Here is a 15,822-nt window from a genome sequence, read left to right as displayed (position 1 = left end):
CATATATGAAATGGGGAAAACAAACTCAAGGTGTATCTTGCCACCTAAATTTCCTTACTTGATATATTGTACTGCGTATTCACTTTGTGCAAGCTGGTGGTATATTGTCATCATCACTCAGATATTATTATCCAGCATTATGTACTTGAGGAACAGGAAAAAGAAGTGGGGCAGGGTTGGGGGGCATTGAGAAAAATATAATTGAGGGATGTAAGAGAATGGGAAAGGAGAGACAAGAAGAGGGGTACAAAAGTTCGAAAAGAAAGGGGAGGGGGGGGAGGAAATAGAAAGATGTAGGAAGGTAAAATTGTGAAATATATATATATATATATATATATATATATATATATATATATATATATATATATATATATATTTAAGGGTGCTTCTAAAAAATGAAAGTTTTTTTTTTAATGCGCAGAACCCGCCATTCAGTGAGGTTCCTACTAGAAATCATTGTGTTAAAATAGTTTTTCCTTGAGTCATGTTCTTGAACTTGCACAAGCGATGCAAAGTTGCACAAAGGGCATCAAAAACTGCCAAAAATGATTTTTTTCCTCTTTTCGCAGATCAATTAAAAGTTTATTTTGATATCATCTGAATTTACTGTTTTGAGGGTTTAATTAAAATATTCGTATAATTGAATGCATTAAAATGATATTAAATATTGATGTGAAGAAATGAAAATCAGCTCATAAATTGCTAAATCGAAAAATAATGAAGTCCCAACTCAGTCCACATTTCGGAAACGGAAAGTTTTCTTGTTGAAAGTTGCGCAATTGCACAGCAGTGAGCAGAGCCTTTCTTCATGCGTGCATGAATTAACGCGCAAGCTTGGCAAAAACTTGTAACTTTTCAATGTGTACTTACCACTCTGTAACATTTCCCACTTTACCATGATGTTTTTATCTTTTTTTCAGACCAGAAATTTATACATATTTTGGGGGTAATGGCCTCCAGAACTAGATCGAAAAAGGCCATTTGGCTGATTGGATCCCCTAATCCAACACTTCCTGGCCAGAAGCTTCCTTCTAAGGCCGAAGTTCTCCGCTTTTTGATGTTCCTTCATGTGGAAATGAATGAGACCCTAACTGCAAGTGTGAATCAAACATCACGAGAGCTAATGAACATCTGGTCCACAGAGGGGATTCCTACTAAGCACCTTCCTGATGTGGTAGGCCATGTGCGAAAATTACACACAACGTGGCAGGGTTTGAAGAAAAGCATCAATCGGAAGACTGCTACCAACATAGAGAAACAAGACAATTTCAAGGCCGACCTGGATGAGCTGTTTGACATAGCTCACGCTGATGCTATGAATCTTATAAAAATCGATGAGGACAAGGAGTTTCTTGCTTCTCAGCATGAAAAGGGGCGTCCAGGAAAGATCGGGAGTCTTGACTACAAGACTTCCAGGACTTCAGAGAAAATTATGAAACGTAAGGATGAAGAGAAAAAGAGGAAACAGAAGGCGCTTTTGGAGATGGCCGCAACTTCTGAAACAGCCAACCTCCAGTCTTCCTCCTCCTCCAGCTCTACTGAATCTAGTCCAAGTCGACAACCATCTTCTTCCATCCATCCAACCACCTGTGATTCCCAGCCTCCGAAGAGAAAATGTGGGACAACTGGATTAACATCTGAAGTAACTGAGGCCCTGGATAGAACTCTCCTTCGCGATCGTTCTGCAAGTCGGGTTCTAATTCCATTTGCCAAGCAATTGGGACAAGACATCAATAAACTTTCTCTCAGTCCAAGTGCCATTCGTGCCGCTCGTGTTAAGCACCGGAAGCAACGCGCTGAAGAGATAAAGCAGAGCTTTAAGGTTGACACACACCCCTGGTAGTCCACTGGGATTCCAAGCTGATGCCAGACCTAACTGGAAGAGACAAAGTTGACAGGCTGCCAATTCTGGTCACTGGGAATGGTGTGTCAAAAATCCTGGCAATTCTGATGCTGAAAGACTCCAAGGCGGAAGAAACAGCCGCGGTCATCTTTTCAACAGTTAAGGAGTGGAACCTGATTGGACGTGTCAAAGGGATGTGTTTTGACACGACAGCTGTTAATACTGGAATCCGGGGTGGGGTCTGTGTTCGTATTGAAAACATCCTTGATCATCAACTTCTTTATTTTGCGTGTTGGCACCATGTCTTAGAACTTGTTTTGGAAGCAGTTTACTCTTCTTCGGTCGATGAAGCATCCCGAGGGCCAGACATCACCTTATTCCAAACCTTCCGGGACTGCTGGCCCCATTTTAATTTCACGCAGTACTTGACTGCTGCTGATGATGCAAGCACAGCCACCAATATCCATCCATGGGCCAATTCTGTCATTCAGCATGCCCAAGAGCTTCTGAAGCAGAAACATCCCCGAGACGACCACAAAAACTTCTCCAACTGATGATCATTTTCCTTGGAGGCGTCCCTTCTGGACATCAGGTTCCAACATTCAGGGCACCTGGCGCCGTTCACCGAGCGCGTTGGATGGCTCGTGCAATTTACTGCTTCAAGATCTGGATGTTTCAAGGGCAGTTCTCGGATTTTCTCACTAAACGCGCGTCATCATCCCGCAGTACATGTCGCACAGAACGCCTGTTTAGCGGGATCAAGCAGGTCTGTCTTTTTGTTGCTAAGCACTATATCAGGGCCTGGTTCGACACTTGAAATGCTGCTTCCGCGCCAAATAATGACCTCCAGCTCCTTCAAGCCCTCCATTCCTTGAATCATGCTGCATACAAAACAATGAGCCGCCATCTGTGGTACCTGAGCGAAGTTAACGTCGGCCTTGCACTCTTTGATGACAACTTAGATTCGTCAGAAAAGATCGCCATGGTAATAAACATGAAGGACGTGGAGGGTTCAGAGGATCCATCTCGACGAGTCTGGCTTCCCAATCCAGAGGGAAAGAAGCTGTCTGACCTCTGCTCCTCCCAAACTAAAAATCTCTTTACGCTCCTCGAGCTGCCAGAAGACTTTCTCGAGGAAAAGGATCCATCAAACTGGAAGAGCTTTGAATCCTACGTCAAAGCAAAGCAGAGGGTTGACTCTTTGAACGTCGTGAATGATGCGGCCGAAAGAGGCGTCGCCCTCATCCAATATTTCACGAAAGCTGGTCGAACAAGAGATGAGGCTCAAGTGCAGTACCTTGTTCAAGTGATGGAGGATGACCGACGGAAATACCCAAAGGCCTCAAAGGAAACTTTGATTTTATAAAGGCATATTATTTACTTTTCAGGATAATTCTTTTTAATTGTTTTCATCAAAAGAGATTTTCATTTTAATTTAGCCATGTTGTACTAATGGAGAAGGATGTCAAGTGCCTGCGCAAGTCCTAAATATTATTTAATCTTAATAAAACTTTGAAGATTTTAGTTTTTCATGAAACCTCACCATTTGGAAGGTTCTGCAAACTTCTATTGCAAATTTGAATTTTTACCATAGTAGCTAAAAGCGCCCTAATATTAATATTAATATATATATATATATATATATATATATATATATATATATATATATATATATATTTAAAAAGATACCAGAATTAAGTGGCATTAATGGTTAAAGCATCTGCTCTGAGTTTGAGAGGTCGATGGTTTGATTCTGACCTGGCCAAGTCATTCCACAGACTTTAAAATGATACCTTCAGCATTGAAATGATAAAACCGAAGATACAGAGAACCTGCCCGGAAAATCCTCATTGGTTGGCATCCATAGGAGGAGGAAATTCCTCGTGATGCAAGTTCACAGGGTGCTCTCGGAAGTGACGTCACAACCCCAAAGAGAATGGCTGTTTGTCTGACGTCAAGACCAGTGTTATCTCGTGTATTTGTCGACACGTGTGTGCGTGATTTGTGTTGCAGCTACACCGTATTAAAAAAAAAACTACCTCTCTTGCTTGTATCTTAAAAATCTACCTGTATAAAAAAACAACTACTCTGCATTTTTTAATTGTACTACTTATTTCAAAAGCCAATCAATAATCTGTTGAGGGGGTGGAAGATGGGGGAGTGAACTTTGACACAACTAAGGTAAATAAATAGTGCATGTGATTTCATGTTAGTAAAAATCCCATTTTAACAAAATAGTCTGGCACTACACACCAAATAAAAAGGTAATGTACAAAACAGAGAACCAGTTCAGTTGCATTATTACAAAGAGCTCGATTTCCCTGAAAGCAAAATAATTCCACAATGCATGGGGATTTCTTTGTTTTGTACCCATGGATACATCAATCTGTGGACTTCTCGTGTGAGATTGACAGTGTCTACCATTCTCACCCATCAACTCCACATCCAAGGGAATGTCATACAGATAGTTGTCCACTTCTCGTGAAACTATTTTTTCAGTACAGGCCGGCACAGTTTCGGTCTTAATGGCATACATTCCATTGAGGGTTCTTTTGTCATCGTAATCTGTATCAAGAAATTGCATGCCACGAAATCTTTATCTTCTATTGCTTTGAAATTAATTACGGAACGACATGCCATACTTTGGAGAGGATGTAAAGATGGATGTCACTTCTGCTTGCTGTGACTTGTATCATCTTCCTCTTGCCCTCTTCCCCTGCCCTCCTTCCAAACTCATTATCATTTGGAGATAATGAGTTCCATAGTCTTTTTACTTGACTATTGGTGCTTTCACTTAACTTCATGCAATTCTGGGAAAGACTGCTTAACATCTTACTATTTAACACAGTTTTTGAGATTTATAGAAGTGATGAATGACATCGACGGAAGCTTAATATTCTGATAATTTGTGATAGAATCCAGTACAGGCAGACAGATTTAAAGCAGGCGATGATTGAAACGAATGGGTGAACCAGTGGTGGACTTGTAATAATCATACACTCGGTGGGTGTTGGTCCCATTAGATGGCTCAGCAGTAGTGCAATTGCCTCTGAGCTATATAATCTGGGTTGGATTATTGACCTGAGTATAAAGCTGTCGGATTGGCCATGCACGGGCAAGGTAATCAATGAGTGTGTCATCCCTTGGATGGATGTAAAGCAGGGACCTACAGTATCTGCTATCATTAGTTGATGGATGTTAAAGACCTCACGGTGTCAGAAAACAAAAATATTTGGGAGTTAGTGCTGGTATCCTGGTCAAATATGGCCAGCATCCTGACATATTCTGTGTGAAGTGACCTGGGCACACATGTGCAACACGCACATACTGGGGAATAAACGTACTGGTCTGACTTGGGTGTTGTCTTACTTTTCATTCCTTAATCCTAAGGATATGTCACACTTGGTGACGAGTTTGATGCATTGCTCATTTGGCATTGCTCGCGATGGTGTTTGTGGAGATTCTGTCAGAGTACTAGCCAGATGAGGACTGGGAAGATTTTGCTGCTCGTTTGGAATAATACTTTATCACAAGCAAGATGGTGGCAGTAGAAGATACTGATTGGTGCCGGGCCATTCTGTTCACCGTGTGTGGCAACTTAAAGTATGCCCTGATGAAGGACCTCATTTGCCTTGATAAAAATAAGAACAAAACCTACGATGAACTTGTCGAGATCACAGCCAAAACCTGGGAAAATCGTGTCCCAGTACAATTGTTATAAATGCACCAAGGAAGGAAGATCAGTCGGTGTCTGAGTTTGTTTGACCTCCGCCAGCTTGCTGTACATGGTAATTTTGGTGTCAAATTGAATGAGATGCTGAGGGATGTTCTTCCCTATTGGCATCAACAAGGAAATTATTCTCTGGAAGTTGTTGGTCATTCCCGACCTCGATCTTGCTGAAGCTGTGTCGATCATGTTATTACCAACAGGGAGCAGAACTCCTCGTCGAGTTTATTTAATGTCAACAAACTGAATTCATTATCATCAGCTGAGAAGCCCACTTAACCTCATTGTCACCAATCTGTTCAACATAACACCTCGATTCAGAGGACGAGCTCTTGTGTCCCGAAGCGTTGAAGCAGATAGTCAAGTTATCCAAAAGATAAATCATGCTTGTGTTGTGGTGGCACTCACTTATCCCACACTGTTGTTTCAAACATTGCATTTGTTATAACTGTTGGCAAACCTGGGCATCCCAATATGGTATGACTCGCCACATAATCAATTTGACTGCGCCAGTGGCCAGTGGTGAAGCAACACCTCCTGCTTCTGGGGAGTATGATTTGCTCAGTATGTCAGGCAAAAGCAAACCCACAACTCTAGATGTTAAACGGAATCAAAATAAAAACCAATTACTGCACAGTCATGCCAAGAATGACATTACTATGGATATGGAGCTGGACACCTGGGTCAGCCAGTCAGCAATGAGCTCTGAAACCTTCAAAAGACTCTTTGGTCAGGAGATGAGGCTGGTACTTTGGCCTGTGAATGCCAACTTGTGAACTTGTACAAATGAACTAATAGTTGTGATTGGTGTTGATGTGAAGGTTACAGACAATGATGGGTCATGGAAACTACCCGAGTGGATCATACAGGACAATGGGCTGACACTATTTAGGCATAATTGGGCTTGAATCCATCAAAATTGATTGGCCTGTGATAAAATTGATTGTTTGTGAAGTTAATAACAATGCCATTCTTGACAAAATACCACTCATTGTTTGAAGGTGGTGTCAGCACCTTTCAAGGGATTAAAGCCAAAATATATGTGGATTAGAATGCTAAGCCAGTTTTCTGTAAAGCTCGGTGTGTACCTCACATGATGCATCCAAAAGTTGAGGCAGAGCTTGACCACCTGCCCAGAGGCAGAGCTTGAACTCAACTGCTCAAACTCAGAGCAGTTGAGGCAGAGGTTGAACTCTTCCGGTTCTGGGTTTTGGAGTGTCGACAGGTATCGTTCGGGGCTCTCTGCTAACGATCTCAAAGTTAAGTTTCCGGTCGTTATCTGTCTCGTTTTAACTGTTTATTCTCTCACTTACATGTTACTGTGTGTTCCGAGTTTGGTTTTGTTTCAAAAATCGTGCTATTTTGTGAGATTTTGTCGACTTTGTCTTGCCGGACGCTTGAGGCCTACCCTTGAGGCTTGAGGCCTACCGGTTCCCCTCGGTGTACAATCGTGTTTTGTATTTTCTCCCCATTACCTTCAATTTCTATCTTCCCCACTTTCCTAACGTCCCCCATCCCTCCCAACTGATCACTCTATTTCTGATCTTAAATCAAAACAAACAAACAAACAAAAAAAACGCTACCTTTCTCCTTCCTCACTCACGACTCTCGATTCTTCTTCTTCTTCTTCTTCGTCTTCTTATTCTTCCTCTTCCTCTTCTTCTTCATCTCCTCTTCGTCTTCTTCTCTTCTTTTTCCTCGATTTTTTTCTACAACACTTCGATGACCTAATCTGTTGAAAACTCTCTCAAACATTAATAACAAGAATAACAAAAACGATCTCTTATAATGCTTCATCTTCCTCTTTCACACGTGTGGTACTCTTTACTGTATCATAATGCACTACTCTTCTGCTATTTAAACAGACTGCTCTCAATTCGACCTTTCCTTCATACCTTGCCTAAAAAATCCAACTGTGACAGCGTTTCTTCTCTCCATTCTCTGGATTCGCCTTTATTGCATCCATCAAGAATTGTGCAAAATCGCATCTCTGACCTAAAACTTTAAAAATAACCCCAGTTTGCTATGAATGTTCGCTTTCCATCAACCATTCTTTTTTTCCAACTTCAGTGCCAATTCACCCCTCTCACCCCTCACTCTCAAAGCAACCATCCCACTCTTCTCCCTCCAAGCCTCCTTCTCACCTCTCTCAAAAACTCCCCTCACCTTTCTCCCACCATTCACCCCCCTCATTCATCCTTCTCAAAGTTGCCCCCCCTCTCATCCACAAAGCTGCCTCCTTCCACTGCCCTCTCACCTCCATCTCTTCACTCCACCTCCTCAATTCCTCAACAGCCTGCTTCCCCCTCTCTTGTCCCCTTCTCCCCCAGTACCACAGAGCCTTTTCTCCTCCTCATCCGGCCCCCTCCCATAGCTATTCTGAAATCCCCCCACACTCTTTCAACAACCCTCCTTACCTACCCCCCCTCCTCCCCTGGCCTCACCCCCTCCCCCCACCCCCTGCACCCAAAGCCTCCTCCAATCCCTCTTCATTAAAAGTGTGGACCTCAAATATCTGAGGCCTTTGCTCAAACCTTTCAGATCTTTCCATCCAGGTTGCCACTGACAAACAAGACATAATCTGCCTAACATAAATTTTCATCCCCCAAGACATGTCTGACTCCCAAGCATCTCTCCCTGGTTACTCCCTCCTCCGGTTTGACAGACCTGAGTCTCGTCCTGGTGGAGGAGTTGCTCTCTTCTTCAAAGACTCCATTCCTCACTCTCCATGCACTGACCCCACTCCCCCACACCCCCAGGAATACCTCTGACTACGGCTTTCCCTCCACTCCCACCTGCTGTTTATATGTGTATTGTACCGTCCACCTAACAGTGATGACTCCATCTACACATCACTATCCGAAAACATGGACAAACTTCTATCTTCTCATCCAAAATCTCTCTTCCTCATATGTGGCGACTTCAATTGTCATCATGCCAGTTGGCTTGGTGTGGGTACCTCTCTCACCTGTCATGGCACCTCAGCAAAATCTTTCTGTGACTCATTGGGACTGACTCAATCGGTCAACTTCCCAACCCAGATCTCAACCAATGGTGCTCCATCTCTTCTGGATCTGATTTTGACAAATTTCCCTGACAATATCTGCTGCTCTTCCCCTGCTCCAATTGGTTCTTCTGACCACGTCCTTGTCAAAGTGGACATCTCTCTGGCTATTATCAGAGAACCACCTCACCGCCGTCGAGTCTGGCATTTCACTCAAGCCGACTGGCAGGGTCTCCAAGCAGCCATGAAACTTATAGACTGGTCTCCTATCACTACTTTCTCCAACATCAACTCATCCTGGGAATTATTTTAAAGAAACTTTCTCTCCCTCTTGCGCAGATTTATCCCATCTCGTCTTCAGTTGTCCTACCCATCCTCCGCCCTTGGTTCACTGAAGCTTGTGGTGAAGCAGTTGTCCTGAAACAACTTGCGTTTGCCTCATAGAAAGCAAACCCAACTGAGGGAAATCTCAGTTCCTTCCATAAAGCTCGGAACAAGTGTGTATCTACCCTCAGGAGAGCCAGAAAACAACATCTTTCTCATCTCAAGTCTGAACCCTCAAACCTCTCTCCCTCCTCAAAATCCTGGTGGCGTCTAATCAAATCTGTTTCCGGTGTATGTTCCCCCTCCATCCCCTCCCTTACCTCAAATGGCCGCACTGCTGATACCACACGTGAAAAAGCTGAATGCCCAAACTCGGTGTTTGCAGCTAAATCTTGTGTCCAAAACCCATCACTTTCTGTACCCACATTACCCAGTCGCACCCAACTGTCCCTGGACTCTGTGTCCTTTTCTTCTGACAAAGTGGAGAGTTTGCTGTCAAAGCTCGACTCAGATTCTGCAACTGGTCCAGACGGCATCAGCCCACGTGTCTTAAAAACCTGCTCCTCTGCTCTTGCTCACCCTCCCTCTGTTCTATTCGCCCTCTCATTTGCTCAAGGTCATCTGCCATCTGCTTGGAAATCAGCAAACATCATTGCCCTGCACAAAAAAGGTGCAAAAACAGATCCCTGCAACTCCAGACCAATCAGCCTTCTCCCAATCATCAGCAAGGTTATGGAATCCATCATCGCTTCAGACATCAAATCCTTCCTCTTCTCCAATGGCTTGATTTCTGATCAGCAATTTGGTTTCAGACCAGGTCACTCTACCCTGGATATGCTGCTTCTGCTCTCCCAACAATGGATTGAGGTCCTCAATGCCAGGCAGCAAATCCGAGCCGTATCCCTGGACATATCACGTGCTTTTGACACAGTCTGGCACCCTGCCCTGCTCACTAAACTCTCTTCCTATGGTATCCAAGGCCATCTCCACTCATGGCTCACAGACTTACTCTCCAGTCACAGTCAATGTGTGGCCCCTAATGGAGTTCTTTCATCTCCCCTTCCGGTCCCGGCTGGAGTTCCTCAAGGTAGCGTTCTGGGCCCTGTTATTTTTCTGGTTTTCATCAATGATCACTCCGACTCTCTGGAAAATCCTCTATATCTCTTTGCTGATGACTCCACCCTCTGCCCAACCATCGGTAATCCCTCAGACCGGCAAGGAGCAGCTTCTTCGCTCACTGCAGATCTGAATAAAATCACAAACTGGTCCAACACGTGGAACATGTCTTTCAATCCTGACAACTCTCACACTCTCACTATGTCTCTTCGAAAGGACCATTTAGAACCCCCCCATCCACTTTCTCAACAATCCTCTGGAAGAAGTCCTTTCTTTCAAGCTTCTGGGTCTCACTATCTGCCATGACATTTCCTGGGAAAGCCACATTTCAAACCTCGCCTCCAAAGCCAGTCGCCGACTGGGAATCCTCCGTCGTGCAAAGTCCTTCATCGGCCCACCTGAGTTCCTGACCACATACAAAGCTTTCGTCTGCAGCTTGATGGAGTACTGCTCTCCTCTCTGGGCTGGTGCTCCTGCCTCCCACCTTTCTCGGCTAAACGCTGTCAAAACCAAGACATTTCGGATCATTGGCATCTCCCGCAATGAGGCTGAGTCTTTGGGCCTCTCACTCAAATACGGCAGGTTGGTCGGTGGTCTTTCTGTCTTCTACCGTCTCCTCTCCAGCCTTGCCCCCCCTTCTCTCTCCGCAATTTGTCCCCATCACATTTCCGCAGGGCGCTCAAGGTTCGCCATTAACCCCCTTCTGGTAAAACTACCAAAATCACGAATCACTGCTCATCTTCACTCTTTCATTCCTCTTTTTTCCCGCCTTTGGAATAAACTCCCTCACTCTATTCATTCCCATTCTTCCCTCCAAGCCTTCAAAACAGCTGTTCACCACCACCTCTTATCATCCCCCATCCAAATCCTCGATCTTTTCTACCCCCGATAATCCACCCAAGCCCACCTCCTTCAAATTCCCTGCTTTCTTTCCTGAAAGTCCCTGTAATGTCCATGTTGTATTCCCCATGTTCCCCGTCCCCATCCCTCTCCCTTCCACAGATCTCCTAATGTCTCTGTTTCCCACTGTTTTGTCCTTCCCACTCCCTCCCCTCTTGTCTCATGCCCCCTTGATGTGCGTTGTGTGTCCGCTCTCATACAAGCCTCGACAAGGTATACAAAAAAAAAACACCTGCAAAAGGAAGGTGTTGTCAGTCCTGTTGAGTTCAGTGATTGGGCATGTCCAATTGTCCCTGTATTAAAGTCTGACGGTGGTGTTAGGATTTGCGGTGATTACAAAACAACAATCAACAGATATTCCAAGCAGGATCATTATTGTCTGCTCAAGGCAGATGACTTGTTTGCTGCACTCTCTGGTGGAAAGACGTTGAGCTGCTCGATTTTGAATCTGCTTACACCCAGATGGTACTAGATGGGGACTCCTATGCATGGGGTTGTTTGTGTTTAATCGCTGTCCTTTTGGCATCAAATCAGCTGCTGCCATATTTCAATGTCATATGGCGAATCTGCTAAAAGCAATTCCCAATGTTGTCGTTTTCAAGATGATGTTTTGATCATTGGTCACACTGATGCTGTTCACTTGTGTAACCTTGAGGCGGTTCTCAAATGTCTTGTTGTAACTGATGTTAAGGTGAAACATGGCAAGTGGAGAGTTATGGTACCAGAAGTGAAATTTCTCGGTCATATTGTCAGTACTGATGATATAAGGCCTAGCAAGTCTAAGACTGAGGCTGTCAGTGACGCTCCTATTCCTGTGAACACTGATGAGCTTCAAGCATTCTGAGGTGTGTTGATTGAACGACTACTGTAATTTTCTTCCAAATATGAGCACTGTTCTTGAACATCTCCACAAGTTACTACTTTTGTATTTTTGCCGAGGCGAAACGGTTGTGGTATTCATCTGAAGTATTGGTGTACTACAGTATTGTTTAGACACTCAGTCTCAGCTGTGACGCCTCGTCCTATGGCATTGGCTGTGTTTAGCAACAACGAAATGATGACGTTTTTCCATGGCCCATAGCCGAGGCATCACACTTTGTCAGCTGCAGAGTGCAACTTTTCCTTGGTTGAAAAAGAAGCTTTTGCATGTATTTTTGGTGTAACAACGATGCATCAGTAACTGTTCTGTTGACATTTGGAACTCATAACCAAGCACAAAGCATGACAGTCCCTGTTAAATGAGTGTAAGGGAATTGATCCACAGGCCTCTGCACGCATTCAGCGTTGGGTTGAGAAGTTGGTAACCTATGACTTTTCCATAACGTATCGTCCTGGCTGTGAGAATTTCTGTGCTGATGCCTTGAGTAGGTTACCACTGCCAGTTAGCCCAGGTAATGTACCTGTACCAGGAGAGATGTTATGGCAATGAGTGCGTTCGACTGTGATAATGCCCACTCCAATCACATCAAAATAAATTGAATCGTGGACAAATATGGACCTGACCCTATGATAAATCAATGTGTTATCAGTGGCATATGGTCAACTGTACCCTATGAGTTCCATTGGAAAGTGAGCCCATACCTTGCTCATAAATACGAGCTGTCCTTGCATTCAGATTGCCTGTTGTGGGACAACAGGGTTATTATACCCCCAAAAGGATGGAACAAGGTGTGCTTTGAACTACATGGATCGCATCCAGGTATTATGACCATGATGTTAATTGCCGGGAGCTATGTTTGGTGGCCAGGTACAGATGGAGATCTCGGGAACTATGTTCGCCGCTGTTCCCTGTGTCCGGCTACCTCCCAAAACACACCTGAGGTACCTTTTCAAATGTGGTCCTGGTTTTCTAAACCATGGTCTTGACGACATGTAGATTATGCTGGACCATTCTTTGGGAAGATGCTTCTTATTTGTAATTGATGCTTCTTCAAAGTGGATCGAATGTTTCGACTTATGATCCGAAAACGGCGACATCACAGTTGAGAGCTTATGGGCCATGTTTTCCACTAATGGTTTACCTGATTGTGTGGTTCGTGATAATGGCTCATATTTCACCAGTACTGTGGTTCAGAATTTCTTGAAACAGAATGGTATCAAATACTATTGCAGTGCAGCCTTTGAACCCACTTCTAATAGTCAGGCTGAGATAGCTGTGCAGGTGATCAAGAGTTGTCTCAAAAAGGTGAATGACGGTTCTTCTCTCCAGACCAGGTTGTCATGCGTGCTATTTACAAATAGGACATTCTCACATACAACCACTGGATGCACACCTGTTGAAATGATTTCTGGTCGAATGCTATAGACATGCTTAGCCTTGATCCATCCTTATGATTCGCCCAGAGTTACTGATCTCAAGTTTAAACAGAAGAGTTAGCACAACAGATCCTGAGTTCCACCTGTCATCCTTATGCTCCATCCTGTTTTCATGCTGAATCCTGACAGTGGACCTAAATGGCTCATTAGCCATGTGACCAATCTAACTGGCAACTCTGTATTCATTGTGGAACTGTCCAAATGGACATACAGCATGTAAACATTTTGACAAACTCCATCTAAGTCATTGTCAACCCAATCCTGCAACCCATATTCAGCCCGTTGAAGGTGGACCCTTGGTATCTATTCCAGTTGTGAGCCAAGCGCCACAAACCAATGTATCTGAACCCTATGTGTCTGAACCCAATCGTAGAGTTGGAAACTGTATCTTCTCTCCCTCCACTCCCCCTGAATCTGCTGCTACCAGCACTCCCCAAGCACGGTCACCACTTTTGCGACACTCTGCTCGCACACGTAAGGTACCTGAATGGTTGAACTTGTCGTGATAGTACCTTGCATTGATGTATAGCTCTTTTCGAGGGGAAAATGTTGACATGTTCTGTGTAAGGTGACCGGGCATGCATGCGCAGCCCGTGCATACTGGGGAATAAACATGCTGGTCCAACTTGGGTGTTATCTTGCTTTTCACCACTTAATTCTGCGGAAACGTCACGCATTCAAATTCCTGCCTTGAGTTTTTCACAATCTATACTCAGCATGTGGTGAGACTATACGTCAACGAGAACAGCACTCTTCGACATCGAGACATCACCAAATATGCCTCCGTCCACATTATTACATCATTATCCATACGTGTACCAAGTTTGATTTAAACCCCGAACCCAGATTCAAAATATTAAATAATTCTGGCTGCCAGACCATGCGTTTGATCATATATTCACCATGACCATTGGATCATAATTGTGAAGTTTCGTGTCGATTGATGAAGCGGTTAAAGAGAGAGAATTATTTGAAGATTTTCGTTCAAATCCAATTTGGCTGCCAGACCATGTCACCTATTAATTATTCATGAACACCCTGGTATCCGCAAGGCTTGGGGAACATGTGGGTGAAGTTTCCCCTTGCTCTGTCAAGCCATTCTGGAGGACATTTTTAAAGGTTCATTCTTCAAAAAATCAGAGCTGTCAAACAATTTGACCTCTGACATCATAGGTGGATAACTTTTTGTTCCTGATGGATAGGCGATCATAATTGGAAAGTTTTGCCTCGATCTGTTCAGCCGTTTCAGAGAAGAAGATTTTTGAAGGTTTTTATGTCAACAAACCATGGCTGCCGAACCACGTGACTGATCACATGATCAAAGTTTTTCCCCCCATCCAATTTAGCCCGAGATGATCTTCAAAAATGTTCATACTGATCGGATAAAGTGTTCGATGTATGCAATTATGACGTCATAACGAAGCCTCCTATAACATCATCAAAAAAGACAAACTTCTTTCCCATGGGAAGCACTTGACATGTGGCAAGTTTCAATTTTTTTTCCATGGAGCGGTTTTGAAGATGGAGAGGTCCAACGTTTTTCCTTTTTTGGCAGTAACACCGCATGACGTATGATGTCATACTTATCATTAAAACATTCCACATGAGTAGTAGCACCGATGGTGAAAATTTCGCGTGAATTGGATAAGTATTTGCAGAGAAAATAGAGAAAATCAGCATGGACGGATGGATGGACGGACGGACGGACAACCCGAAAACATGACTTTGTCGGTCGAGGGATAAAAATTAATTTCAACATGAGTTGAGGAAGCCTATCATCATTCACCACACTGAAATAGGCTGTTTTGATAATTATGAGGTGGGCAGAGCCTCCATAAATGTTCTCACCATGAAGTTAAGCATTACAAAATAATTAATCAATTAATTAATGTAGAAAGACCTACCAATCTCTAAAAGTTAAGCATTACAAAATAATTCATCAATTAATTAATGTAGAAAGACCTACCAATCTCTAAAAGTTAAGCATTACAAAATAATTAATCAATTAATTAATGTAGAAAGACCTACCAATCTCTAAAAGTTAAGCATTACAAAATAATTAATCAATTAATTAACGTAGAAAGACCTACCAATCTCTAAAAGTTAAGCATTACAAAATAATTAATCAATTAATTAACGTAGAAAGACCTACCAATCTCTAAAAGTTAAGCATTACAAAATAATTAATCAATTAATTAATGTAGAAAGACCTACCAATCTCTAAAAGTTAAGCATTACAAAATAATTAATCAATTAATTAATGTAGAAAGACCGACCAATCTCTAAAAGTTAAGCATTACAAAATAATAAATCAATTAATTAATGTAGAAAGACCTACCAATCTCTAAAACCAATACGTAGTTTTCAGGTAAAAGCCCTAAAGAGGTGAGACAAAAATAAAGCTATTATTCCCATAACTTTGACTGTACGTGAGGTTGCAAAAGTAGAAACAGGAGTCCCAGCCCATCGAGGATAGCCACGTTGTATTGCATTGCATATGACTTGTACATTATTAAGAGCTGCGAGATGAGACAATAATAAATAGTTTGGCCCAATGGAGTCCACATTGTTACTCTCTGGCCTGGGAGGCGA

The 15,822-nt window shown here is 43.2% G+C and overlaps 1 protein-coding gene across 8 annotated transcripts in view; it reads right to left on the bottom strand.

Annotated features, from left to right (window-relative positions):
• LOC147029619 (poly(rC)-binding protein 3-like) overlaps positions 1 to 15,822 on the bottom strand; it is a 481,413-nt gene that overhangs the window by 116,793 nt on the left and 348,798 nt on the right. The gene's annotated exons all lie outside the window — the stretch shown is intronic.

This window comes from Eptatretus burgeri, chromosome 3 (assembly GCF_056783735.1).
Source record: "Eptatretus burgeri isolate ZD-2024b chromosome 3, Ebu_testis_v1, whole genome shotgun sequence".
Taxonomy (NCBI): Eukaryota; Metazoa; Chordata; class Myxini; order Myxiniformes; family Myxinidae; genus Eptatretus; species Eptatretus burgeri.
This window is presented reverse-complemented; position numbering and strand designations above follow the sequence as displayed.